At 38.9% G+C, this 27,660-nt stretch overlaps 1 protein-coding gene across 1 annotated transcript in view; it reads right to left on the bottom strand.

The window, feature by feature from the left end:
• GNG4 (G protein subunit gamma 4) overlaps nt 1-27,660 on the bottom strand; it is a 938,259-nt gene that overhangs the window by 267,057 nt on the left and 643,542 nt on the right. The window lies entirely within an intron of this gene.

Here is a 27,660-nt window from a genome sequence, read left to right as displayed (position 1 = left end):
ACTTTCCTACTTAAATTAATATGTTATACCCTTATAAGATTCAAAGGATAAAAATATAAAATGTAAATGGTTATTCATAAGCAATATATATTTAACTTTTAAAGTTACAAAAAATAAACATAAACCCAATGGAAAAAATAACAGCATAATAGTTGAGGTACCCACCTCAAGAACAGAAGGTGCAGAGTTTGACTCCACCAAGGCAACCAGTCAAGCCCACATAGTCTGCAAGGGCACCAACCCATTAACCCATAAATCTATACATGTACATTATAAATAATATCATTGTTTATACATATTTTATAAAGCTTTGTCTCAGAAAACAAATCATACCATGAAGTAAATTAAAAAAAAAAAAAAAAAATATATATATATATATATATATATATATATATATAAAATATAATATTCATCACCACAGGGAAGTATGTGTGGGAAGAAATAGCCAGGGAATTGTTATGGCTAGGCTTGTATAGGCCCTAGGGCCGATAGCCTAGTACCAACCTATGAACCTATGAACCTATGAACATCATCATCACCTTTCCAGTGCCATTAGCTTTAGGATACACCTAATAGATATATTTAGATATAGATAGATATAGTTTCATGAATGAAAGAGGGGGGACCATGGTCACTACTATTAGAAAAGACAGAATTAATATGGCAATTACGCCTAGAAGCAGGATCCTGGATGGGGTTAAATAAAAATACATCTATTGGGTGTTCTAATACCCTCTCCTTACCCACTTCATCATTTTACCTACGTACTATTATCTTAATCGCTCAACCATCATAACGTTTTTGATTTATGTTTTTCTTGATTATTTCTGCTTATACCCTTCCTCCTCCTCATTTTCTATTCCTGCTCTAATGACATCCTACCTCATTCATATTAGTATACATGTATTAAACCTATGTGCATTGTTACTGCTCCTGTATCTGTGGCTGACTATGTAAAATAATATAACTTCTAAATTATATGATAAATGCCTTCACTGTTTGCCTCAATACTCCCTGCAAAGTAATGCTTAAAATGTTTTATTTTTATTGTTGTTGTTGTTGTCTTTCGGCTTTTCTCGGTTAGGGGTCGCCACAGCGGGACTCCGGTCCGCTAATGATTGGCAGTAGATTTTCACAGTGCCGAGTTGCCAGCTCGACGCCCAACCTTCAATGAAGGCATGCCCATTCATGCATGTCTTTCGGAGCGTCATTTACTGTAAATATGTAGTTTCTTGCAAAGCTTTTCTCCCCAAGTCACAGCTGAAAATGGGTCTTGTGCCCAGCTGGACTTTCCTGGTAAAAAAAAGGCAATAAATAAAGAATTAAGAACTTCATAAGCTATACAGTCTAGAGCAGAGCAGAAGGATAAAAAGAAAATAGGAAGGTGAAGGTAAAGAAATGAGAAAAAAATAATTTGTTGGAAGTTAGATATTAAAAATAAAGAAAGTAAAAGTGACATTTGGTATCTAAATAATAAGAAAAGATTATATTATATTACACAACTCACTGTGTATAATAAGGCACACACACACACACACACACACAAACACACACACAGACACACACACACACAGACAGACACACACACACACACACACACACACACACATGCACACACACACACACACACAGACACACACACAAACACACACACACAGACACACACAAACACACACACACAGACACACAAGCACACACACAGACACACACACACACACACAGACACATACACACACATGCACACATGCACACACGCACACACAGACACACACACAAACACACACACACACACAGACACACACACAGACAGACACACACACAAACACACACACACACACAAACACACACACACAGACACACACACAAACACACACACACACACACAGACAGACACACACACACACACACACACACACACACACACACACACACACACACACACACACAGTTTATAATGTAGAGTTTAGAATATAGTGCCACAACTTTACCTTTTTTCATCAGTCTTGCAAGATAGTGTATTCATGCTGCCATGTTCTCTTGCTTACACTAAAATCAGGAAAATTCTTTGTTGCTCGTAACAGATCCTGCCACAGATGTATCCTGCACCTGTCCTGCACCCTGTCTCTGTTGCCGCCTACAACTACAGCAGTGATTTCTCCATGCACCTTGTGACTTGAAAGGCTATTTTCTAAAAGATTAGCAAAATGAGACTGGTTCAAGTTTCTCTGTAGCACACTATTTTCTTAGAAATCACCTCCAAATACAGATGAGAGTTTACTATGTCTGACTATCACTAGAAACTGATTGCAAACTCCTACTTCCATGACCAAAGACATTACAAAATATGAGCATCATTGTTTTGTTTGACCAGGACAGATTAGGAGGACCTTCTTGCTAAACAGACTTTAAACTGATAGTTGTACTGGATTTGTTATAACTCTGCTTCAAAGTATACTGAGGGCTTTATCACACCATGCAACATCTACCACTTTTTTTAGAGCATTCTCAGCAGATGAAGTGTGTGAAATGGTGAACTGTTCATCTCATCTGTGCCCAGTCATTCATCAAATGTCACAAACTGGATTCCAGTGTAAGAAAAGAGAGACATGTTTGTGTCTGCTCCAGTCACACCTGGCCTACTGCTTCCCCCACAGTCACTCACTAGGCTCATTCAGTCCTTTTGAGTTTAGAGCGCTGCAACCAGTCGGTTCCCCTCAGAATGACAAGTGCCATAAATTGTTTCATTGGGTGGAACTGGGGTTTTCCCATTAGACTACCACTTCTTTCTGCCGTCAATTAACACCTCTAGTGTTGGATGTACAAAAAACATTACGTGGGATGGTGACTTGATTCCATATGTGACATAAACCCGCAGATACTCTGCCACCCTATGAGGTAAATGTCTCCACTGTCTCTTTGGTCTCCATCTTGAAGCTCAATTGGAACATGGATTCCCATCCTACACTGGGAGAAGCAAGGAGACCCAGTCCATTCATTCTTCTGTCATCACAAATTGGGTCTACAATGTAGGGGCCACTATGTTATCCTAGGTTATCTGGGTCATGGGCGGGACTCCATTCTTTTATGCCATGAAGTAAGGCTAGAGAGAGTTTTGGTACAGCATGCCTTTAGGGAAGAGTAGATGGGCCTCTTTCCATGGCTTAGATACTTTGACTGGTATTCTATCCCTGTGCAAGAACTGCAGATGACATCATTAACAGAGACCATTTGTGTGGGATGAGAAGTAACTGCACTGAGTTTAGTTGGAAAGACCACATTTTCTTCCATCATTTTCTTCATATACTTACCTTTTGATTGAGTCACCACTAAGTAATCAATTTTTAGATACAATGTTCTGACTACTCTAACAAGTTCTCGGAAAGGACTGCAAGCTAAAAAAATAAAAACAAAGGAACTAGTTTTATTTATTAGACCATAGGAACAATACTAGACATACATAATCACAGGGACCATAAGAAGCCTAGCCAAATATACCTTTAAGTAGCTGCACTTAAACGTTTTTGCCACCCTTTACAAGTGTTTAATATTACCTATCTCCTAAATAAAGCAGGGAAGAGCATGATAACCCTGGTGAAAATTTGTGTCTATCCATCCAATCATCAAGAGTACACTTAAAGGCAAGCAAAGTAGTTCTTTGCTTGACCTGTAGTGGTAACTTTTTCCATAGGATAGGGATATTTTAAGAACCTCTCCCTCCACTGAGTCCTGTTTATTTGTTTGTATAAACTTAAGTCTCTAGTATAGGTGTTTGTAGAGCCACTAACTTTGCAAAGAAATAAAAGGTCAAATAGCATTGGCTTTCTCATGCCTCAAAAAGGAAGTGGCAGGTCATCTTGGAGCAGCCCGTAGGCTGATAAGTCTATGGAGAGTTATGCTAGTCTAGCAGGATAGTTGAAGGATATAGGGCCTTTAATTCTTCGGTTAAAAATCTTTGGAGCTTTTTCAGTTGAGCAATATGGTTGGATTTGTACATACTAAAGTGGGCACTGTATTCAGTGATGGGTCTAATAAGGGAAGAGCCAAGGCATAAGATGTCTGCTTTGGATCTTGAAGATGTTCCTTAGGAAATTAACTGGGCCAGATAGAAGAATTTCCTGACTATGGTGAAAATATAATCATCAAATGGCAGAGAGTTATCCACATACATCCCCAGGTCTTTTATGACCGTATCTGTTTAAAGAGCAGCACTATTTATAACATATGAGGTGTAAACAGCTTTTTCAGCAAATACTACGATACTTCACCTTTTTGCATTTACATTGAGAGCATTTTCAGTACTGTGATTATAAATGCATATTACAGTCCTTTCTGGATTAATTTAGTATCAGTGGATGAGTGGATAACAGCGTCCAGCTCGCAGTCATCAGCAAACTTGGTCAACCACACTTCAGCAATATTAGCTTGGATGTCTGTAAAATAAATCTCAAACAGGAGAGGACCCAGCACTGATCCTGTAGCACCCTGTGGTACCCTGTTAGTTACGACTTTACATTCACTGAGAGTACCTACAATTTTCGCTATTTGGTATCTGTTGGACAATCAGTTTGCAATCCAGGGGACAATGTGGTTTACATTAAGATTTCTATATTTCAATAAAATCAGCATATGGGGAATAGCATCACAAGCCTTGGCCTTTTTACAAGGCTTATTTACAAAGATGTGCAATTTTAACACTATCATCAACAAGTGGTAAATTTAACTCAACAATTCTCAAGAAAATAAAGTCAACAAGAATCTTCAATGATATTCATTATTTGATAACCCATTTAATTCAAATTAAGGATTATGGAGAAATGAGGGCAGTCCCAGCACTCTGTGCGCAAAACACAGGGAAAATATTCACAGCGAAAGAATGACAGCGCATTGCAGTATACATATACACTACATATACACATCACACACACACACACGCGCACACACACACACACACACACACACACACACACACACACATGCACACACACGCGCGCACACACACACAGATGCACACACACACACACATGCACACACAGTCACGTGCAGCTTACATGCAGATGGGTAATTTAGGAGATCACCAACAATTTCTTCATATTTGCATTTGTCATACTTGGCATTCTCATATGTATAAGATATGTAGTTATGTACTGATAGCTAGTCACACTGAATAATTAATTGTTAACAAATATATTCCCTTATAGTAAAGGTGTCTCCATAATCTCTAAATCACATAGTGTTGGAGTATGGAAATTGTGCTAAAAACAAGATATTCTAAATATTCAATTATCTGTCCTTATACTTAGCTTGCTTATTGCACATGGGAAAACCCATATAGCAGCAGACATTTTCATATCAACTATTTCCCCAGGTACCTTTTAGCATGCCAAGGACTCTTACTGCAATTCTCACAACACTGAAACAGTAAGTATGAATGTGGAAAGATCCCACCCCCCACCCAGTGCTCCTAAACTTATACTCCAAATAGCCACATCCCTCCTACAACACCCTATCACCATCCCTCAGGCATCAAGTCCACTCCCACTTCCATATCACACCCTCCTGCTCACAACCATCCCCTCTCCTAATGCCATACAGACCATTCAAGGCATACTACCACTACTACTACTAACTCTAACTACTCTAACATACACCACATCCATACACTCTACCATACCATTAAACAAAACCTTCCACATAAGAAATACCCCCCCCACACACACACACACATACACATAAAAACATATTATACAATGACCCCCCCATTAATATTCCAAAACGTGCATGCTGATTGGTCAGCGTGCACATGGTAAATCAAAGACTTATACTAATGGAAAAAGGCCCGGTCGCCTGGACTTTTTCCATTAGTATAAGTCTTTTTTTTTTTTTCTTTCAGCAATGGAGAATGCAAGATCTCTGTTGCTTTTTAGAAACAGTCTCACTATGTTAAAGGAGTTTAACATAGCGAGACAGCTTTAAATAAAGCAATGGAGATCTCCATTGCTTTTTTTAAAGCTGTCTCACTATGTTAAACTCCTTTAGCATAGCGAGACAATTTCTAAAAAGCAATGGAGATCTTGCTTTCTCTGTTGCTTCCACCCACAGCTCTGTTGTACTGCATAAGCATATGCATGCGCAGTATATGAGAACTGCCGCAGAATACCAGACAGCTGCGGAAGGGCAGCATGGAGGCATTATACAATGCCATTATTTAAGAAAAGTAAGTTTTTTTTTTTCTTAAATAATGTCATTGTATAATAGCAATAACCCACTTCTGGGTGTGGGTAATGCTGGATTTACCCACGGTTGTCTTTGTTTGGCCACTCGGGCTTCACCCTCATGACCAAACCACACCATCCGTGGGTAAATCCAGCATTACCCACACCCAGGCGTGGGTTATTGCTTAAGTAATCTGCTCTACACTATTTAACAATAGCTCATTATTATATATACACAAAACACTAACCACACTACCTCTCAATAGACAAACAGTATCTAGAAGACATACTGACATAGCTCACACCATAAAACTCACACTATTCCTCAAAAAATGCCTACTAATCTCGGGAGACATACACCCCAACCCAGGTCCATGCAACCTAATTCTCTCACACAAACAGAAATCAGATCTACTTATTATTAACCTAAACTCAAGAAGTATATCCAACAAACTACATGACTTGCATGCATTCATAGCCCACTAGTCCCCAGATATACTAACCATTACTGAGACCTGACTAAAACTTACCACACAAAACGAAGAAATTCTCCCCCCAGGTTATAACACCCTAAGGCAAGACAGAGATATCAAAAAGGGGGGCGGAGTTGCAATCTTATTTAAAAATACACTTAATCTCCAGCCTCTGAAAACCCCACTTCCCAAATTTCAGAATGCAGAAACATTAGGCTCCGTTATGTCCCTCAAAACCAAAAAGAGAATCAACATCCGCTGCAGTTATATTCCACCAGGAAATAACTTACCTTTAATAGAAGGGATACAACAATGGGCCGCAATCAACCTACCCCAAGAAACCGTCCTGCTATCAACATCCTCTGTAGTTATATTCCTCCAGGAAATAACTTACCTTTAATAGAAGGGATATTACAATGGGCCGCAATCAACCTACCGCAAGAAAACATCCTGCTATCAACATCCGCTGCAGTTATATTCCTCCAGGAAATAACTTACTTATAATAGAAGGGATACAACAATGGGCCGCAATCAACCTACCCCAAGAAACCGTCCTGCTAGGTGACCTAAACCTAGACTGCCTAGCCTGCAACTCCAACAATGCCTCAAACTATATTAACTAATTCGGATTCTCACAATTAATCCAAGAACCTACCAAAGTTGACAAAAAATCCAAAAGATCCTCCATTCTCGATTGGACTTTAGTTAAACCCCAAAGAAAATTATCATGTGGGCTGCCAACCTGATGAACTGGGTGACCACTGCCCCACATTTCTCCATCGTGAACAAGTAAACATACTCAAACCTATACTGTATAAGGAAACTAGAGATGAGCACAAGGTTTGTTTGTTTGTGTCTTTCGGCTTTTCCCGGTTAGGGGTCACCACAGCAGAACTCCAGTCTGCTAATGATTGGTAGTGGATTTTTACATTCCGGGTTACCAGCCCTGACGCACAACCTTCAATGAAGGCACGCCCCATTCACGTATGCCTCCACACAGAAGACGCTCTAGCTGAGAATCGAATGGGACAACGTCTTGCTATGAGGCGACAACACTACCGCAGCACCACCACCGCAGTACAGAGATGAGCACAAGGTAAATCCACAAATTCTTAACAGCATGTTACAGCAATGTGACTGGCACCCACTAAAAACTCTAGCATTAGACCAGGCAGTTGAGTTATTCAATAGTACTTTTATGACTGTTCTAAATATACTAGCTCTCATCAGGAAACTGAGAACTAAAGTTAACTATGCCCCTTGGCTAAATAGGGCAACAAAAGCCTTACTAAAAGCCAGAGACAATGCCTGGAAGAACTGGAAAAAGAATAACACTAGCCAAGATAAACAAAAATATCAACAACTTCGGAATCAGGCCAAAAAAACAAACACAAATGCATAAACAAAACTACTTCCTAGACATCCAAAACAAACATTCCAAAAACCTCCAAAAGTTCTGGCAGGCTATCAATTCCCTTCTAAAACCCGGCAAAATTACCACCCCAGCTCCCAACACCAATACTGATAATGACAGCATAGCTTCTCAATTGAACCATCACTTTGCAGAATCTATTCTCTCATTATCTAACCAGCTATCCAACAATAACTCTAAATTCACCCCAACTATAAATCAAAATAACATACCCACCTTTACACTCTCACCTGTACTAACCTCCACAGTTAGAAAACTACTCTCTAAACTAAAACCCACCACTCTCGCAGCAGATGGTCTACCCACTAATTTCCTAAAATTAGCTGCAGAGTCGCTAGCCTACCCTGCCTCAATTCTTATAAACCAGTCTATACAAGAAGCTTACATTCCCCCAACTATGGAAGTTGTCATATATTATTCCCCTTCACAAAGGCGGCAACTCCTATGAACTATCAAACTACCGGCCCATTGCTATCCTATCCCCCCTTTCCAAGCTCCTGGAGAAATGCATTCACACCCAGGTGATGCACTTCTTAACCTCACATAATCTCCTCTCCCTCTCACAGCATGGCTTCCGCCCAAACCACAGTACAACTACTGCTCTTCTCTCCTTTACCAACCAGGTTAACCAACTAAGAAACAACAACAACTTCGTATCAGCCATATTCCTAGATCTATCTAAAACATTTGACATAATCTACTCTTAGACACTTTATCCACCATGTCCTTCGCCCCCTCCTCTACTTCCTGATTCAAAAACTATCTCTCTGATAGAAAACAATCAGTCAAATGGCAAGGTATACTATCACCTCTACTACCAACTACTATAGGCATTCCTCAAGGATCAATACTGGGTCCTCAACTATTCACCATTTTCACTAGCAAACTACATACCTCCACCCTGCATGCATCACTTATACAGTACACAGATAACTCCACACTAATCTGCTCAGCCCCATCCATAACCACTCTCCAAAAGCTTACCCAAGAATCCTTCTGCTCCGTGGAACAATGGATTACTGATATCCAACTTATTTTAAACCCCAACAAGACCAAATTACTCCTTTTTACCCCCAATAAATCTAGAACCACATCTCCTTCCTTCACTATCACCTCCAAAAACAGCACCACAACGTCCCCCTCCCCCCATACTAAGCTCCTCGGTGTTGAAATAGCTAAAGATTTTCACTTTGATGTCCATATCTCACAAATCATTAAAAAAGTACATACAAATTTAGGAACCTTATACAAACAGTTCCTATCAGACCAAGTACAAATCTCCCTAGCCCAAACCCAGCTCTTGTCTACCCTAATGTATGCATCACCAATCCTAATTCATATCAGGAAGACCTAGACAAACTAGAATCATGTTACAATAAAATTGTAAAATTTGTCAATAACTCCACTTTTAGAAGCTTGCCCTAAAGGAACTACAGTGGTTAGAACTCCCTCAGCTAATTAGTTACCACCAACTAGTGCTCACCTTCAACATAATAAGGAACCCCCACAAAACCCCAGCCCTAAACCATCTACTAAACCAATATTCAGCAATTCGTCCTCTACGCTCATCCAACAAAACCCTGCTCTGCATATCCAAAGCCAACAATACTGCAGGGAAAGCTCTTTTCTCTCACACCATTGCTAGGGAATGGAATAACCTGCCCCAAAATATCTGCTTAGCACCATCTATCTCACCTTTCAAAAAGTCACTTAAGTCACACCTCTTGCAGTCATGGCTCTGTCCTTGCATCACATAAATGCTTTCCTGCTCTCCTCCAAATCTTGCTTCCCTCCTCTCTTCACTGCTTACTATCTGTAATATACAGGACTCAAATACTCCCATGCAGGGCCTACTATCTTACATATTATTTTATCTTGTGAGATGTCTCCTTAATGGCATCAGTTTTTGATTGCATCAGTCAATGTGTGTTTTGTTCTACCAATACTGACATCCAGGGTCTAACTATGTACAAGCTAAGCTTGCTTAGAGCAAACTATTTTATGATATATCTCTTTGATTATATATATATACCTCTGTACAGAATTGTTTTTTGCTGTAATTGTGTACATTAAGTAATATACATGAACAATTACACATACATACACTTGATAATTGCATTACATTCATATGAAATAAAGACAACTACTGCAGTATAAAAGATTCTTGCCCATTACTAGATGTTGAACATTGAGCCTTTGAAGTCGGTGTATTAGTGAGTAGGTCAAATAGATAATAGATCATGTGATTAGTGCTTAGAAATTCACAGAAATGGAGGTGAGAGAGGAAACTAGCTAAATATTAATATTGTAGTTAATAGGAGGGGTATAAAGCAGGTTCACAGATAATTACATATAAATATATCATTGAGGACCAGAGGATCAAAGTTCTGAAATATTGAACCTTGCCCCCCCCCCCCAAAAAAAAAACCTAAAAAGTGAAAACTTCTTATTTCACGTTTTTGCAGGGGGCAAGCCCCCATGCACCCCCCTCCCCCACATGGCGGGCTGCGTCCACCCCACCCCCTGCTACTTAAATATACCAACTCTGAGTGAACAGAACAGTAAAATTCTCATTTCACACTGTATAGTGATCTCCATTCACAGGGTTCGATATTGCAGAACTTTGATCCTCTGTGCCTCGATTATCAGAGTTTCAATGTTTTGCAATTTTATATATATGGCAGTTGTAAGGTTTATTTTAGAACTATGGAGGTGGATGGGTGGGCAGTGTCTCAAAACTATGTATATGGTAGGAGATGCTTCTAAAACTATTCAGGTATTCAGGTATTGGTGAAGAGTGGTTGTGGGGCATAGTATTCTGAATGAAGATAAATGGTTTGACAATATAACAAGCATGAAAGTAGCAATTTTACCTGGAGACATACAGTTTTAGAGCCATAGATCTTTCAGGTGAAGTTTTAATTCTGTTTTAAATGAGTTAGCATTCTGCAAGGCTGTCAGTGTTACTGGGATGTGATTCCCTAGTTTAGTTACACCATATGAATCTAGACAGTCACTCAAAGTATTAGAGGATTTGGTTATAGTATTTAGTGTTTTTTCTCCAGCGCATGAAATACTGTTGGGGAAGTAGTGTTGTTTTACGTTGTTAAGGGCTGGAAAATTTTCTGCAGAGTCTCTATATTGTAGTTAGCTGAGAAAGAGTTAAGTGGTGCCATAGTTCTAACCAGTTTAATTCTCTGAGGGCTATTAAGTGGTCTGTTGTACTGTTATAGTTTACTGCAAATTTGTTTTTTTATTATAACATTGCTCAGGTTTGGACAGTTGTAAGACTTGAAAGTTAGTAAATATTGGGGCAGCATACAGGAAAGATGGCAATAATCAGTGAGGTACTTTTTTACTTGAAAAGTTTTAAATTGCTAATTTTGTAGAGTTTTAATTGCATTTACTGTTTAGGGATACACACTCAAGTGCGTTAGCCTTTTCTGTGTTTATTTACTGTATTATTGCATTATTTAGCCTGTTTTAACAAAAAAACAGCAAAACAAAAAAAAAATACTATCTTGTTTGCTCATTTCCCACCTTTCCTAGCTAGTATAGTCCAGATCCCAGGCTTTGCTTGTCTCAGGACTTTATTTTCTGTGTTCAGAGCTATCCAGACCTTGCTGTGGTAGAGGGAAGTCCTACTGCTTACCAGTTGGAGTGGTGAGCATTGTACTGCCTATCTAACACTAGAGGAGTGGTTTGCAGCTCTGAACTTGTAATTTTATTAGCCTTTTCGGGCTGATTTCTATTCCTTTCAACTTTCTGGCTTAAACGCGTGTTTGCATATTTTTCACAACGTGCAGCACTGTGGGGCTATGGTTAAACTATTCCAGGTGCCAGAAATTCTTCTCTTCAAATTTTCCCTTAGAACTAGCTGGCTTCTCAGTAGCAGCACTAAAATCTGAACCCCTGTGACTAGCACTTGCTCTAAAACCTGCTGGAAAGCACTAGGAAGCCTTAAACTGATACAAGTACTCAACTCTCCTTGTCAATAAGGAGAAATTAATTGTAGGCACTAAACAGCCTATAATTGCAAAGTACCTTGCAAAGGTAAGGGAAAACAGCTCTTGTACTTTACAAAAAAGCACCTAAACAGGCATGTCCAAGGGTCAGCTTCCGGTGATTTCTCCTGTCCACCTGGTGAATCTGGGCATACTGGGGCAATGCAGCAACTGCCTCATGTACACAGACAACCCTGTCCTCCTACCACCCAACACTACAATCTGTGAGAGATGCACTTACATAGCCAAACTGGAAGCAAAGCTCTCTCCAGCCAAGATTGTGCTAGACAGTCAAGAGGAGAAGGTTAACACCTGCACTACACCTCAAGCAACACATAGCCCTTCAAAACCCACACCATCAACACCCACACATAGCAACACTAAACCCACATATGCAGAGGCCCTTAACATTAACCTGCCCAAGCAACAAGGACCTCTGAAGCTGAAATGCAAACAAACACCAGTCACAACCAAAGTGACACATAGCTCACATCACCAGTGTGCCACCCAACAACAGCCCCTAAGGCAAGACACTGTACCCAACACTTTAGTCATAGGTGACTCTATAGTCAGGCACACTGATGTCCCACTCACCAGGCTGAACAAGGAGAAAATTTACAGTCAGCTTCCTGTCAGGAACCAGGATCCACCACATAACGCATGCACTCAAGTCACTCCACAAGTACAAATACGACTCTGTCATTGTCCATGTTGGAGTGAATGACTTGAGACATACCTCCCTAGACTACATGAAAAGAGACATGGAAGAGCTCTTGGATCATGTGGCCCAGGCAGGTATCACCCTAGCCCTGAGTAGCATCCTGCCTTCGCCCAGAATGATACCACAGTATAAGGACAAAATTACTGACTTCAACAATTGGCTAAGCTTCTGGTGTTATTCAAAGGGTATCCAGTATCTGTCTGCCTGGGAAGACATGATCGACAAATCATGATGCTTTGACAGAGATGGTCTGCACCTATCACCCCTGGGATTCAGTTTACTGGCTAAAGCTCTTGCCACCCCTATAGTGCCTTTTTTAGGCAAGGCTCAAAGGACAAAACCACCACCATAACAGATACATGCATGCAAAATCTGAAGGTAATGCTACTCAATGCTAGAAGTCTAAACCTCAAAATGCACTCTCTTGAGGCACTCCTAAAAATGGACGACATCGATATCTGTGCAGTAACTGAGACCTGGTTCAAGGCTTCAGAGAGCACCCGTGCAATACCAGGGTACAACTTTTACCACACTTTTCGGCCACCAAATCAAGACCGAAACACTAAAGGTGGAGAAGTGTCCATATTCACACCTCCAAGCTAGTTGCCCAATACAATGCATTTGAAATTCTCCAGGTGCAACTAACACTAGGTAAGACTGCAATCCAAATTGCAGCTTGCTACAGATCCCCCACCATGCCCCAAGATTCTCACTACACCTTTCTAAACATACTGGAAAATATTAAGATACAACCAAACACCCTAATACTGGGCGATTTCAACTACCCTGCCATTAACTGGGAAAACTACTTGGGTAACATCACCTTTTCCCAACGGTTCTTGGAATTCATAAATTCCAACGCCCTGGATCAACTAATCCATTGTCCCACCAGGGGCTCCAATATCCTAGACCTGGTCATTACCAACATGGAAAATAGATGCACCACACCAGTGGTCACTCCCTCATTGGTCAGGTCTGACCATAAGCAAATCACCCTTGACATCCACATCCCACCCCTATACAGCCTTTCTTACTGATGTTATTGACAAACATTGGAATATTTTGAAGGCCATTGAACAATTGGGTGACCTTTTGGGGGACAAATGCTAATTTTCCTTCAGGCGGGGTAAAACCTTAGGGTGCCATTTCTCTCATTACAAGAAAATTATGCATCAGGATATCATTTATCATCAAACTATATTAACAGGGGAGAGACTGATTGGTTCTTATCCTTGTGGACACTGCACCTTCTGCAAATATGTCTTTAAAACCAAATTCTTCATCAGTAAAAAATACTGGGCAGCTGTATAAAATTAATTGTTATGATAATTGCGGAACAGATTGGGTCATATATTTGGTCACCTGCACTTGTCAAGCCTTTTATGTGGGGCAAACTTCTAGACATTTCAGATGTCGAATGTCAGAACATTTAGGAGACATTAGGAATGCAAGAGCCACCAGTGCTTTATATAGACATTCACTGGTTCATCACACGGCTAAATTTACTTTTACAGTCATAGACAAAATATCGGGCAACAGATCTTTCAAAACAGGGTGGCATGGTATATTAAACATGAAGGAAAGGAAATGAATTGTCAAATTAGGGGGTTTATTCCCACCTGGATTAAATGATAAACTGTAGGGTTTTCCTTTCTCTTCATGGGTCTTGATACTATTTATGAATCTATTAACAATTCTTTGGTTTGTCCCAAGAAGAAAGAAAAAAAGAAAAAAAAGAACAAAAGAAAAATAGTAAATATGAATTTATTGTTGTTTGCATTGTCTGTTTGTATTCATTATTTAGTATTAGAGTGGATATTCCTTAGATAGGAAATGATGTCATTTGTCTTTAATGATACTGAGTATATATTGCAGTTGTAATACTGCTTCCTTAGACAGGAAATGATGTCATTTGTCTTTAATGATACTGAGTATATATTGCAGTTGTAATACTGCTTCCTTAGACAGGAAATGATGTCATTTGTCTTTAATGATACTGAGTATATATTGCAGTTGTAATACTGCTTCATGTTATGAATCACTGATGAAAGCTATAAGCTGAAACCGGTCTGGTTTTCCTAATAAATCTTCACGCTCCCAAGGTGCTGGCTTCCTTTTTGTCTTGTCATAAGCAAATCACCCTTGACATCCACATCCCACCCCCACCCCCACCCCCCAGTAAGGAAACCTCCGTAAAAAACTTCTCCAAAGCCAACTTCATGCTACTCAAGTCAGAAGTGACAAACTTCATGACACCCATGCAGACGGGATTTAAAAGTTCAACTGCTGAGTCCTACACTAAGGCACTGTACGAGCACATCCACTCGTGCATGAATCGTGCCATCCCAAATAGAACCAAGATGCTCGCCTCCAAAAAAAGGAAGCCAATCTGGTGGTCCCCTGCCATAAACAAACTATACAACAGAAGGAAGAAACTGTTGCAGAAAAGAGGAAAATCCCAGAATGCAAAAAACTCCCTTACCAGCCTCAGTAAGAAGTGGAGATCCCTCATAAAATCCTCCAAAGCTAGTTACGAAAATAAAATTGCCAAAGATTCCAAAGACAACCACAAGGCATTCTATAGTTATGTCAAGAATCTAAATGGCAATGCTTAGATCTGCTCTGAGCTACAACAGAATGGCATTAAATATACTGATCCCAAGGATAATGCCAATATCTTGGCAGATCGATTTAGTGCCAACTTCACTCCCCTCTCACCCCCTAAAGGGCCCATCTCAATACCAAAAGATTGCCAAATTCAAGTAATCACGGCCACACAGGTAGAAACTGCACTCTCCACAGCTAAGAATACAGCATCCATAGGACCAGATGATATCCTGGGCTGTGTACTACATGAACTACAAAATGAAATGGCACCTCACCTAAGTGTCATGTTTAATCATAGCCTCACCTCAGGCTTCATGCCCACTGAGTGGTGCACAGCTACAGTTATCCCACTCCACAAGGGGGGATCCACCTTGTAACCCAGGAACTACCATCCCATTAGTCTTATGAGCCTGATCTGCAAGGGCATGGAACGCATTATCATGGAACTTATAAACAAAGACATTGCAACCTTCAAACCCTGGACCCCACCCAGTTTGGGTTTGTGAAGGGCTGATCTTGTCTTCTGAACCTGATTGATTTCTTCGAATCAGTCTCCAGAGCTGTGGACAAGGGTAAGGCGGTCCACACAGCCTATCTGGACCTCGCCAAGGCCTTCAACACCATCCCCCACTCTGGAACCATAGATAAACTTACTAACCTGGGCATAAATCCCTACATTACTTGAAGGGTTGCCAAATGGCTTACTGACAGAATCCAGACTGTAAAAGTAGCCGACTCCAAATCCAGCTCCAGACAAGTGACAAGTGGAGTACCTCAGGGGTCAGCCCTGGGACCGCTCTTATTTGGCATCTACTTCTCTGAAGTACAGGCCAGCACTAAGGGACTCTGGCTAACAAAGTTCGCAGATGACTGCAAACTGGGAGCCATTATTGAATCCCCAAATGATGTAGATATTCTACAAAAGGGCCTTACAGAAACAGATGCTTGGTGCCAGAGCCATGGGCTCAAGCGTAATGACAAGAAATGTATAGATATCCCCTTTGGGAAAAACCATGTACCCATGAATTACCACATAGGTGGCAGTACACTAAACACTGAAAGTGTGATGAGAGACTTAGGGACACAGGTGGACAGTGGTCTCACATTCGATAACCACATCGCCACAACAGTCAGGAAATCCTTCTCTGTGGCACACCTCATCACTAAGGGCTTTTCATCAAGAAAAAAGGAGGTCATTGTCCCACTGTACTCATTAGACCCATTATAGAGTACAATGCCCCATTTGGTATGTACCTCACAAGACATCTGCAACAGCTGGAAAGGATGCAGAAATACCTCACTAAAAGAATCACAGGCCTAAAGCAGATGCCCTATGCTGACCGTCTAAAAAAACTCCAGCTATACTCTGGGGCATATCGTCTACTCAGAGGCAATCTCTGCTTAACATACAAGGCCATGTCAAACCCTGAGCTGTTAGACATGCTCCACTTAAAGAAATCCCAATCCCTCAGAGCCACATGCTCCAGGGATCTAAACCTTGTCATCACAATGAACAAAACATGCTGGAGGGATAGGTTCCTGACCCAGAGACTCCCCATACTCTGAAATAGACTGCCCATACATGTCAAGCAGAGCGCCTCCTTGGCCGTCTTCAAAAGGAACCTTGACAATTGGATGGGAGATAGGAAATTCACCCCAGGGATCATGTCAGCCACCCTGGTAGACAGGGGTCTACGGAAGTAAATATTGTGGGAAGAAATATGCAGGGAATTGTTATAGCTAGGCTTGTATAGGCCCTAGGGCCGATAGCCTAGTACCAACCTATGAACCTATAAACCAATGAACTCTGTTTAATGTACCTAGTTTTTGATACATGGTAACCAAGTGTGATGCATACTGGTTGAATTTCATCTGGTCATCTCTGGTGACACCCAGTAATTTTGTGTGGTTTACTTGCTCTATCAAGGTGATATTGACAGAGATGAAAGCGAATAGTGTTGTTTTTGTAGATATATATTTTGGGGAAAAGGGCAATATTTTCACTTTTTTTGGAGGGGATTAGTAGTAGTTATGAGGGGATGCAATTTAGTAAGACTTTTGGTAGTCCAAAATACTACCAGTGTGTGTGTTTTTTTGTGAGTTGATGGTGATTTTGTTATTTGTAAACCAGTTTCAAACTGAAACAACTTTTTTTAAAGCATGTATCACACTTAGGTATGGGAATATGGGGTTTAGATGTGGTTAGTGTAGGCAGCCATGCAGAGGCCAGCAATGGGTAAACCGCATTACTGTTACCCAAGCATGTTATATTACTGTTATAAAATGGCATTATAAAAAAGAAATAAATCACCTTTCTAAATAATGTTATTTTATAACAGAACTTAATACTGTTCCTACATATATTCGCTGGCTGGGGTTTCTGTTGCCAGAACTGGAAGTAGTACACACGTGTACAGTCATGAACACAAGAATGCCTGCAAATATCTGAGTTGTAATGACGTCACTGTTTCCTGATACATTTTGGCATCCATGCCAACATAATTCCTTTCAGTTTCATAACTGTGTAAAATGTTTTCATAGTGCTGTGGTTATACTCAGGAAGGCATTATCATTGCAGCCTGAATGGTTCTGTTTTACTTTGGTAGGTTTGTGAAGTACAGAAAATCACATTTGTGATCTCTGTGGTTTGGTAGCCATGGTGATATTCATTTTAGGATAGCTGTTGAAGTGCTTTCCATGAGTAATGCAAGATTTGCATAGGTGCACTGAATATAACGTTAAGTGTTTATTTGGAATAATAATTCACCTTTATTGCATAATGGCGGTTTTAGCACTAAACTGCATTCTAGATGCAAATGTCTCTTGTACCTTCAGTGTGGTCACTGTTAGAATCAGCGCACCATCCTAGAACTTAAACTTGTTCTCTGTTCTTCCCACCTCCCTTTTCTTCCTAATTCCCACCTTCACATTCCTTCCTGTGCACCTTGTTTATTTTTCTTTACAGTTAGGTTTGCATTCCCATGAAATAAGTGAGACCTCTTCTCCTGACTTATTTTCTTCATTTATACCACTTTAGAAAAACACAGGGATATTATTCATGTCCACAGTCTTTACCCACATACTTGCCCTCTACTTCTGTACCTATTTCAGCTACTAAACTAACACATTTATTTGGTAAACATTTGAAATGTCAGGACCCGCGAGTCCCAAAATGTGAAGAATGAATGGCCAAAAGAACAGTCTTAAATATATCAGGTCTGAGGTGCCATATCTCAAAATGTTTCCTTTTCTCCAAGTTATAACAATCAGAGTTGGTATATATACGTCTGGGGGGCTGTGCACTACATGCAGAAGTGCAGGGGGCTTTCCCCCTAGAAAAAGAAATTTCAAGGAAATAGCAATTTTTGAGATTCACTCTTCTCAGGGTTTTCAATCTTTTGTTTTTGGCTTTTTGACACTTGGCATTTTGAGTGTTGACATTTCAATAGGGAGTCAAATTATTTTCATTAGGGCTAGAGTAGGTTTCTAGAGATGACACTTATTTCATCTCACTGTGGTTCTTACACAGGCTTATAGGCTCACAGTTAAATACTAGGCCTTTGGGCCATTTTGAATTTAGGCAATTTCCCTCAAAGGTTAGCATCAAACCTTGTACCTTCTACCTGTGAGGTGAACACCTTAACTCTTATACCAGTCCCTTCCTCTTTTTCTGATTATGTTATGACCTAAGTGTGCAAGTATTTTTGGTTCATAGGTTCATAGGCTCATAGGTGTGTACTAGGCTAATGGCCTTGGAGCTTTTACAAGCCTAGCCTATAGAATTACCCTGGTATCGTGCCACCCAACCTTAGTTCCCAGTGCCTCTGTCGAGTAGAGCCACTGGAATGATCCCCGGGGTGAATTTTCTATTTCCCATCCACTCATCAAGATTTCTCTTGAAGATGGCCAGTGAGGTGCTCTGTTTGACATGTATGGGAAGTCTATTTCATAGTGTGGGCAGTCTCTGGGTTATGAACCTATCCCTCCAGCACTTTCTGTTGATTGAGGTAATGAGGCTGAGGTCTCTGGAGTGTGTGATGTGGATGGATTGGGATTTCTTTAGATATAGCATTTCTAACAGAGCTGGGTCAGACATGGCATTGTAAGTCAAGCAGAGATTGTCTCCAAGTAGGTGATATGAGACAGAGAATAGTTGGAGTTTTTTGAGTCTGTCCATATAGGACAAGTGTTTAAGGCCTAGGATCCTCTTTGTGAGATACTTTTGCAGCCTTTCCAGTTGTTGCAGGTGTCTAGTGAGGAACATGCCAAATGGGGTATTGTACTCAATGATTGGCCTAATGAGGGAAGAGTAGAGGGAGACAATGACCTCTTTCTTCCTGGATGCAAAACCCTTAGTAATGAGATGTGCCACATAGAAGGACTTTCTGACCACAGTGGCAATGTAGTGGTCAAAAGAGAGGTTGCTGTCAACCTGTCTTCCCAGATCTCTTATAACGCCTTCTGTGTTCAGTGAACTACCATCGATGTGGTAATTCAAGGGAACTGGTTTGGCTCATTATATCAGGAGTGTGGTGTTTTGTATTATATTTTCACTTTGACTGCATAACATTTTTTCTTGTAAGTACTACACATTTTTCAAAGTGATTAGTGGCTGTACAACATGTGTATGTTTTGCTTGAAATATTGTTCTCATACTTCAGTAGTAATGGTGGTTTAATCCTAAATGATCTACTACAACAAGTTTTACCTGGTTAAATGACTAGATAACCTGGTCAGCAAATTTTATCTGACATAAAAATATAGAGACTGGAAGTCATTATTATTACTTCCTCTGCAGACTAGTTTCTGCCTGCTTTTGTCTGTATTACTGACTTAGATTTTATCAGTGATGGTTTATTTTTTACAAATGATGTTAAGGATCTATTTTTGGTCATACCTCATTATGTTGGGCTCAAGTGGTTCAGGGAAGCATTGATTATGGGTACAAATACAGGCCACAGTGATATTAATGTCACAGTAGATTTTATGGAAGTTGCCTGGATAACAGTTATGTATTTTTAATCATGAGTACTTCAAACAAACCAGAGATGTATCCATGGGGGCTGCTTCACCACCAGTTTTTAATAGTATAGTTCTTTGGTTTTGGGTGCAGCAACACATTACGGGTTCACGGTACTGGAAAGACATGCCAGTTTATTTGAGAATTTTAGATGATATCCTGATCCTTTAACAGGAGGTGTGGATTTATGGTTCACATTAACATGAATACATTATTCCTCACTTTATACATCATATGGATTATGACTCCATAGATTATTTGGATACAATGATTTATAAAGATTATGTGAATTTTTCTTATGAATCCACAATATAACATAAGCCGAGTTTCTCCAATTCCTATTTACACTTTTCTAGCCATCACCTCTTTTGGCAGAAAAAGAATTTGGTTAAGGGGCAATTTGTTAGACTCTTGAGACTATTTCAGATGATGATCATTTTGAAAAAAAATGTATTAAACTTATGGATATGTTCCTAGAAAGGGGATACCCCAAATTGATTGATAATATGATGAATATTGTGAAGGAGTATAGGTTCGATAAATATGTATCTATATTGAGGGGAGCCACTATTGTTAATATGGTAACCAGGAACACTAACAACCACCTTGAAAAGGCTAGGTTTTACACTTTTCTAACCTGAGTGAGCAGGTGAAATGTCTCATTGTTAGGAATTGGAATTTGTTTAAAGAATTGGGAAGAATGTGTTATGGGAATTGGACACTCCAACATTTGTATATAAAAGGGGTTCAAACATAAAAAAACATGAGTGAAAGACCAGTTAAGTGGGGAATACATTATGGTATGGTGAAATGAGTGCAAGATCCCAGTGTCATTTTACATATGATAGTTCTAACATAACTATTAAAACATTTCCAGGAAATATTAGAAACAATTATAGATGTAATAGTAAAACTGTTGGGGTTGTTTATGTTGCTATTTGTATGTGCTGTGACAGTTTCTATATTGGCAAGACAGAAATGCAACTGAAAGTTAGAATCTATGAACATAATTATGCCATAAAAAGAAAGGACATTAATAACGCACTATATAAACACTCCATTGCTTGTGCTGATTTTAAATAAAAGTTATTTTAGGTACTGGAAAATAATCCCAAAACCTACTAGAGGAGGCTTTTGGGAAGCAATGATTAAAGCCAAGAAATATTTTGACAAATTAAGTTGAATGTTACGGCTGCCCTTGGTTTGAATGATAAGACCTCTATTAATGACATTTTACATTTAAAATCCATGGAAATTTAGGTTTTATATATATATATATATATATATATATATATATATATATATATATATATATATATGTGTGTGTGTGTGTGTGTGCTTATATATTGTGTATTTGTTTAACATATAAAAATATAAAATACTACATATATTTTTATATACATAGTTTTAAAATAATTGGTTTGGAGGGTGTGAATTTGCCTACTTTATCTATCTATTTCTTGTAATTAATTGAAGAAGGAATTTGATTGGTTTAAAAAGGAATTTTGATTAACTGATAGTTTTATATAAGACTGCACTTTGTAATTGTTTTTATCTGATGAAGTCCTTACTTTTGGGATGAAAGTGTTTATGTGATTTCCTATTAAACTTCTCAATGGTAGACATTTTGTATATTTTTTTTGTCTGTATTCTTTTAACTTGCTGCCCTTGAAAGGTTGGCTACTTGATCTGCTGGTAGCATCAGTGAAAGGATTTCTGAGTGGGTTTCAGTATGAGTATGTATCAGCAGAAGCATTTTAGAGTTCATACTGTCCTACCTTATCTTTTAAAACTGAAAAAGCTATTGCACTTAAGCTATTAATGAAGCAAGCACTTTTTTTTTACTTTTCTTCCCACCAAGTTACCAAATAAGGTTTCCAGTAAGAATGTACTCTTTTAAAGCACACACTGGTGGTCTGAAGCTTAAAAAATATTTCAACTTGCATAAGTTGTGATGTGATTAATTCCCTTCAAAGTTATAAATCATAACTAGCAAAGTACTGTCTGAATACTGAAACATAATAAGAGACAAATGGTAAGGAAAGATGACTAAAAAATAGTCCAGTAAAATCAAAACAATAAATATTTACATATGCATGAGTATAAAAGCTGAATACATGAATACAATATGAGATAAATAGAATAAATAGATAAGAACCTATTTATTGTAACAATAGATACCTCATAGTTAATTCATTATTGTGGCCTTTTGGTGGAGTGTGCCTTGAATAAAGATAAACTGAGATTCTTTTTACAATAAAATGTAAAATACTTTCAATACAGGTCAGGGTTACAACAATGATGCATAATAACAAAAGAAATGTTTAAAACATAATGATTTCAGTTATGAAATATGTTAAAGTTAGTTGAGACACAGTCTTGCAGAATCAGCATTCTTGATATGTTTAATGTGCTCCTGTATTCCATCCCAGACTTGTATGGTGATTTGTTCAGTCTAGTAAACATTACAGGGACGCTATAGCCACTAAACAACCCATGGCTCACTACAAAAGGAGATGTCCATTACTAGAATGCTCACTCATGGAGACTCTAAATTCTCAAATCAAATGTCCCTTGCCTGACCTTGAGCCATTAGCAACTGTACCAGACTCTATAAAAGTGACCGGATGAATTACAGTGTCCACAAAGCTGTAAGATCATAACTAATAATATATTAATATTTCTTCAAAATCCCATTAACATCCTCTATAAAAGATGCATAACATGTCACAAACAAAATGCCTCCTTGTGTGTATCCTGGATAGAACTCCTTTCATATTTCCCTTTAAGTAATCTAGTGGTTATTCTTTGAAAAGAGGACTGCAAGTTTCAATCCATGTACCACTATTACTCAGTCAATCCACGATACAATATGCCACATAGCTGAATTCCCATTCTGAGCATCCCTTTTTGGCACCAAGGAATTCACCACAGAGACCTGAATAAGATGCTAAAGATGTGCACTGATGGCATATCACACATTATTTATTAAAATGTCATTCTTATACATAGTTGCCTGAACAGTCCCAGACTTTGCATAGCCTGTATGTCCAAAATTCCTGTTCTATAAGTTCGAATATTATGTAATATTTGTTCTATTTTATATTTTCCTGCAGCAGGATCCTTTCCCAAATAGAATTTTAGTACCAAATGCATGCTACTCATGCCCTGATGGTATCATTCTGCCATCTTAGCATACCTCCTCTGTTCTCAGTATAGAGCTGTGCACAACTCTACTTACAAAACCTCATCAGCATACACTTCCCTTTTGGGAAAATGCTGTTTTACTAGTAACCACTGAGCATTCTAACCTAGCTTGTGAAGCTGGAAGCAGACAACTTTTTAATGCTGAAGGTAGATATTTTTTATGTTTTACTTGCAAGCCCAGTGCTAGTAGATATAATTTTAATCTAGCATTGTGGTCCTCCCTCAGTAAAACCCTAGCTGATACTGGATCACATGTGGAGATATTTGTGCTTAAAGGAATAGAGGCTTCCTCACTGAGACGACTTTCCTGGTGATTTATAGAGTAGTGGAGGCCAAAATAAACTAATGCATACTTCAATATTTAGTTTTAGTATTGCAAACAGAGACTGTCAGGTTTCTCTGTGATACTTTTGATGTTCAGCATGATGGTTTATCTGTGACTATGTTGCTCTACAGCACACTATTGTATGGGATGATACTGAAAGTTTAATAGTTTGCTAGTCTGCTATAAGGTGCAGATACATTAAAGATGTACAGTATTTTGTCAGGTTACACCGTCATTATTACTTTTCTTTACATTTCAGCGAGCACTGATGGGCAGGTTTTGTTTGTTACTGAACTAGAGAAACTTAGATGTCTCTTAAAAAGGGTTGCATGATGGTTGTCCTTTTTACTTGCTGCACATTATTTTAGATATTGAACAAAGTTTTACTGGAGAAGTGCTGCATCGTTTACAAGCCATGCCTTCCACTAATAGATCAAGAACATCAATGAGATACATCTTGAAAGGTTTGGGGTCTGCGACATGCATATCTTGCTTACAAAGACTGTTAGCGTGACTCCTTGGCTCAGTCATCATGATAGTGTTATCTTTCCTTGGGATTCCCCAGCAGTGTTAAATTAAGCATATCAGTTTGCTTAAAGACTAAACTGCCAGGCCTTCTTTCAATGTAGCTCAGATATTCAGAGTTGTGAGCTGTTAGCAAGCCTTGTCTTGTGGTCATATTTATGAGTCCCTTGGCATCTACTTTTAAACTCTGCCACTATGAACAACTGGGTCTATATCACTTTGTCGAAATGGCAGAAGTTTGAACACCATATGCTTGAACTTCTAACCTTGAAGTGCAAAACCATTGAAGGCTTAGAACAGTGATTTTTTTTCCCGGGGAAAAAAAATTGCTGTTCCAAGAAACACAAACAACACAAGCACACCACAAAACAGCAATCCACACACATACACTTAAAATCCTACACTAAACTGTGCATACACTATCTATCCACTTACCTTAACCCAAACCCTAACCCTAAGATCCATCACTATCACACACTCACCTGACCCGCGCCCTAACCTTAACTCACCTATCCCGCCCTAACCCTAAAGTCTGTCACTATCGCACACCCACCTCACCTGCACCCTAACCCTAACTCACCTAACCCGTGCCCTAACCCTAGCGTCCCACAATCGCACACTTACCTGATCCCGACCTGTAACTTTCCACCACAGTGCTGAAAATCGCAAAGCCACAGAAATGGCTCACCAAATTCTTTCCCTGGGAAAGAATTTGGTGTTCCGCGGCTTCGCGATAATCAGTTTTCGAACTTCACAGTTCGAACATGTGGTGTTCGAACTGCTGAAGTTTTGATGAACTGATAGGAACCCTGAACAACTCACTTTACCAGACAGTGTGCCTCAGTTGACCGGGAATGGGTCAAAACTACCTAGTTAGTTTACCCATTTAATAAATTTTTGGGAAGAACTGATGCCAGAGAAGGGTGCAAAAAATGAATAGATCTCACTAGGAATTTGCTCCTGATAAGTGGCATTTATTTGTATAAATGTTTGTATGCATGGTCCTTTGTGTGACTGGCTACCTTAATGTGGTACACAGTCAGGTCACATTGTGAGGACACTGAAACTAAAAGTCTGCCTGCATGTCTGTTATTCATAATTTAGAAGGTTGTTGGCAGCACCTTGTATAAATCATATAACATGAATGCACCATTCAAAAGGACTGTGAAAATGCTTGAAGGTATTGTAGTGTGATATGGCACCATACCGCTCATCCTCTTAGTGCAAGAAATCTCGACAAAGCCCAAAATAATGGGGACAAAGGCCAAAAAACAGGGACAGTTTTTTAAAAGATTGCTCCTATAAACTTAGAAGACTGTTAGAATAACAAGATTTGTGTTAGTATGCACTTTATGAAGAATATTAAGTCTTCATCTCAAATGTATGGCATTATTTAATGACTCCAATCATCAGTGATTTGTTGGAAAACATAAATTTTATGAGGAAAAGACCAAAAAATATGAGGGAAGAATCTGGACATTCTGGTAAATTCTGGGCAGTTGAGAGGTATGTATGGTACTGATCATGCTCTTGCCACTAAGGGAAGTTATGAGTTAAGGTATTTATTATCAGTTATATACTCATGATATTCAGCTATACCACTCATTGTCTCAGGGTCAACAGCAACATGTTACCATTCCTGAGGACTTCTTCAGTGTGGTGACCCAGTGGCTTAGGAGCAATCAGCATGCCACCATTCATTCTTCACACTGCTCATTGCTTTCACCCATGGTTATGTATATAAGAGCAATTCTCTGGAATTTGTGTCTTGTTCCCATGATCTGAGTACTGAGGGACATCAGACTGATGAAGCGATTTGGTAAATCGTGAAAGCGCTTACTCTACTCTTGCTGTTTGTTTTAATAAAGTGCATTTTAAGTACAGCTGTGTTGGCTTGGCACAGTGTTTTTATTTTAGTATTTAATGTGAGTATTCGGAGCCGAACTTTTATCGGGACACCTGTTTTTTCTCTTTTTATTAACACACAGAATTAACAATGAATAAGGTAGTAACTCAGCCTAAGGTATGTTATACTACATCTAGTCAGTGCACCTCAGAATATATATATATATATATATATATATATATATATATATATATATATATATATATATATATATATGGGTCTACTTCTGTAGACCAAATTTACACCTAACCGAATTTTAGTCTACCAAGATGACAGCAACAAAATTTCTGTAATTAGTGAGATTTCATTAGGAGATCATTTCATAAAAAGACCATTGACCTGTAGCAAAACAGAAATAATATAAAACATAGCAGAAAAAAGAATGTGATGGTAGAAGAAACAATTAGACATTTAATGTTTAACACAATGAAAGTTTTATGAGAAAATACACAAAATGAAGGTGGTGATATTAGATTGAGTAATTTATGGAGTAATTTATGAACTAATTATGCTGGAGAATTATATTATTTCAAAATGCACCATGATACACACTAAAGAAAATGCTTTAACTAGTCTGGAATGCTTATAGAAGAAAGTGCAGTGCACAACAGCCCAGTGATGCAATGATTACCACTGCCACTTTATAACGTAAGTTCTATCAGTGATGCAGTAATTAGCACTGATGCATCATAAAGTATGTTCTATCAGTGATGGAATGATTAGCACTGACACTTCATAACCTATGTTCTACCAGTGATGCAATGATTAGCACTGACTCTTCATAATGTATGTTCTATCAGTGATGCAATGATTAGCACTGATGCTTCATAACGTATGTCCTATCAGTGATACAATGATTAGCACTGACACTTCATAACGTATGTTCTACCAGTGATGCAATGATTAGCACTGACTCTTCATAATGTATGTTCTATCAGTGATGCAATGATTAGCACTGATGCTTCATAACGTATGTCCCATCAGTGATACAATGATTAGCACTGACTCTTTATAATGTATGTTCTACCAGTGATGCAATGATTAGCAGTGACTCTTCATAATGTATGTTCTATCAGTGATGCAATGATTAGCACTGATGCTTCATAATGTATGTCCCATCAGTGATGCAATGATTAGCACTGATGCTTCATAATGTATGTCTCATCAGTGATACAATGATTAGCACTGCCTCTTCATAACGTATGTTCTATCAGTGATGCAATGATTA

Source organism: Protopterus annectens, chromosome 1.part1, assembly GCF_019279795.1.
Source record: "Protopterus annectens isolate FY-2018-M chromosome 1.part1, PAN1.0, whole genome shotgun sequence".
Lineage (NCBI taxonomy): Eukaryota > Metazoa > Chordata > Ceratodontiformes > Protopteridae > Protopterus > Protopterus annectens.
The sequence above is the reverse complement of the archived record's forward strand: the minus strand, read 5'-3'. Positions and strand labels throughout refer to the sequence as shown.